General features: G+C 30.3%; 1 long non-coding RNA gene across 2 annotated transcripts in view; it reads left to right on the top strand.

Moving 5' to 3' along the window:
* LOC109861518 overlaps positions 1 to 1,063 on the top strand; it is a 3,500-nt gene extending 2,437 nt beyond the window's left edge. For both annotated transcript variants that reach the window (XR_002250976.1, XR_002250977.1), the window contains exon 4: positions 898 to 1,063. This is a non-coding gene — a long non-coding RNA (uncharacterized LOC109861518). The remainder of the gene's footprint in view (positions 1 to 897) is intronic.
* Positions 1,064 to 2,653: the final 1,590 nt, after the last annotated feature.

Below are 2,653 nucleotides of genomic sequence, written 5' to 3'. Positions count from 1 at the left end.
ATATTGAGTGAATATATTATTTATGGCCTTACAAACAATGGAGCTAAACAAATTTTGTAAATCTTTTCATTGTAGCAATAAAACATATTTAGAAAAACATATATAATTTGTCCGGATTTTGGCGCCGCACCCTGTATATATAGGATTCTGGATGAGATCAGAACACGTAAAGAATTCAAGTAGAAGACAATTTGACTTTGGCTTTGGTCTTCGTACAGTCATGTGGTAAATGTCAAAATATCATGTAAACTTCAAAAATACTAATCTACTATATAATTATCATATATTTCTGCAAACTTGGTTAGCATATTTAAGAAGTAAAATAATAAACATTTTGATAAGCTTCCGAAATTTGGTCAGACTCGCTACAGGAATATCTTTGTGTCGAAGTATCAGAATCAATTATTGAAATGTCGGAAAGATTAGCAAAAGTTGCCACGCCCGAAATTAAAGACATTTTGTATTGCCAATATTTTCCTGTCGCCGCAAATGTAAGAGCAATATGAAATATTTTATATATACACTAAAATTATTTTGGTTTTTTTATAATTTGAAAGTTTTGTTTCTCTTTTAGCTCACTTACGATATTGTAGTGAGCGCATATTCTTTATTTGAATTGCCAAGTGCGGAATTTATGTTTACAAAAACATTATATAATGCATTTATATAAGTTTTATTTATATTGTATATATGGTACAATGTTTGTGTGACAAAAAAACATGTAATTCTCCTCTAAATATTAACAGAATATATTTGACAAATACCATTATCTTAATTTTTTGATTAAATACCTTTTCTTATGCATTTTTCTACAATTTTTGGGTAAATAACATGTAATGTTGTTTTATTTTTCTTGTAATTATCTTTTTTGATAATATTATATATGTTATTTTGTAGCTTTTAGAAACAGTTAATGCTGTCAATCACTACAGAGAGAATTACCTCTACAAATTGCTCTTTACACGCACCAGCCATTTGGATTTAGAAGCAAGAAGGTGCAGCATTAGTTTTTATTAAGTATGGAACGGATTGTTGAGATCATTCTAGATGCTTGGAAAATAAAATAAAGATTATAAGAAGACATACAAGTATATGTATAGTCAGTCTATTTATTCATAGTGCTTATAAGGGGTACTACAGCGAAATATTGTTTGTCCGCACATGGCATTTTCATAAATTTGAGGACAATTTTGTCCAGAAGCCAGATTTGTAAACAAGATAACTGATTAACTTTATATACGTTTAAAGTTATGGAACTACATGGAGTATTGTAGAGTTTACTTATAATTTCAAATTTACGACCTACTGCTACATATTCACCGTTGCTTGTTATTGCAATATTTTCCAAACAAACTATGTCTTTATCTATTAAGCAAAAATTATCAAAAGATTTGATTGTAAGCGTATAATTTAAGAAAATGTCTTCAAAAAATTGCGGACTATAACATCCTGATATTAACGATCCGTTATAATGCCGTTTTTTGACGCCAATGTGGTTTCTTCTCGTTTTGCTATGGTATTTTGCACGAGCTCATTTCTCCATAACGATTACTTATCTGTTCCAATAGCTTTTCCGATTTGCGTAGCTTTAGTTCTTTCATAAAGTTTTCAAACGGAAAAACGCTAAAATTGTTTAGTGTCCCAAACTGTTTAACATCATCAGTTAAATGTAAAAGTCCATGAACGTTGTGCGATACGTATTTAGATCCGTAAATTATTATAAAACATTTAATAAAATATCTCAATAATTGGTACGATATACATACTCTTACTTATTATTATAAATTACTTATTATGTATAAATTTTATATATATATATACTATTACATAATATGTAACAGTACATACTAGTGTTTTATGTGTATATAAATTTTATACAGATAAATAGATATTTTTATTGATCCGTTCTGGGTTACAATTTTCACAGCGATCCTTAAAAACTACTTTACCCACACACACACACATCTAAATTAACTCACAATCAACTTACATATACTACCTTAAACAAACTTATATCTATATATAATTGTATTGTAAATATATATACAGGGTGTTTGATAAATACCGTCTCACTGCTCGTAGGTAAGTAGCACGGGTTATTCTAAGACAAAAAGCTCTGTACCACTTTGGAAAATTCGCAATAATTAATGAAATATTAATGAATAAAGATCCGTTAATCAGCGTGCATCCAGAATAAGGACAGCGTAAGGACAGCCCAGTCTTTTGTGCGTACGTGCCGTAGCGACAGAATAGGAAGAGCTAATATAATAACATGTATACACAGCGCGTCAGGAATTTGAAGAGTAAACGCGAGATCGGAAGGGAAGCGGGGCGGTTGCTTGCAACAAGCACCAAGACTGGGCTGTCCTTACGCTGTCCTTACTCTGAATGTACGCTGAGTAGCGGATTTTTATTCATTAATATTTCGGTAATTATTGCGAATTTTCCAAAGTGGTATAGGACTTTTCGTCTTAGAATAACCCCTTCTACCTACTTACAAGCGATGAGACGGTATTTATCAAACACCCTGTATATATATATACGTATATATACTGTTACATATTATGATACATATTATGTAACAGTATGTATATATGAAATTATATATAGATGTAAGGTAGTTTTTAAGGATCGTTGTAAAAATTGTAACCCA

This window comes from Pseudomyrmex gracilis, unplaced genomic scaffold, assembly GCF_002006095.1.
Source record: "Pseudomyrmex gracilis isolate BER0280 unplaced genomic scaffold, ASM200609v1 scaffold_809, whole genome shotgun sequence".
NCBI lineage: Eukaryota > Metazoa > Arthropoda > Insecta > Hymenoptera > Formicidae > Pseudomyrmex > Pseudomyrmex gracilis.
Note: the sequence above shows the minus strand (reverse complement) of the source record. Positions and strands in the feature narration are given on the sequence as shown.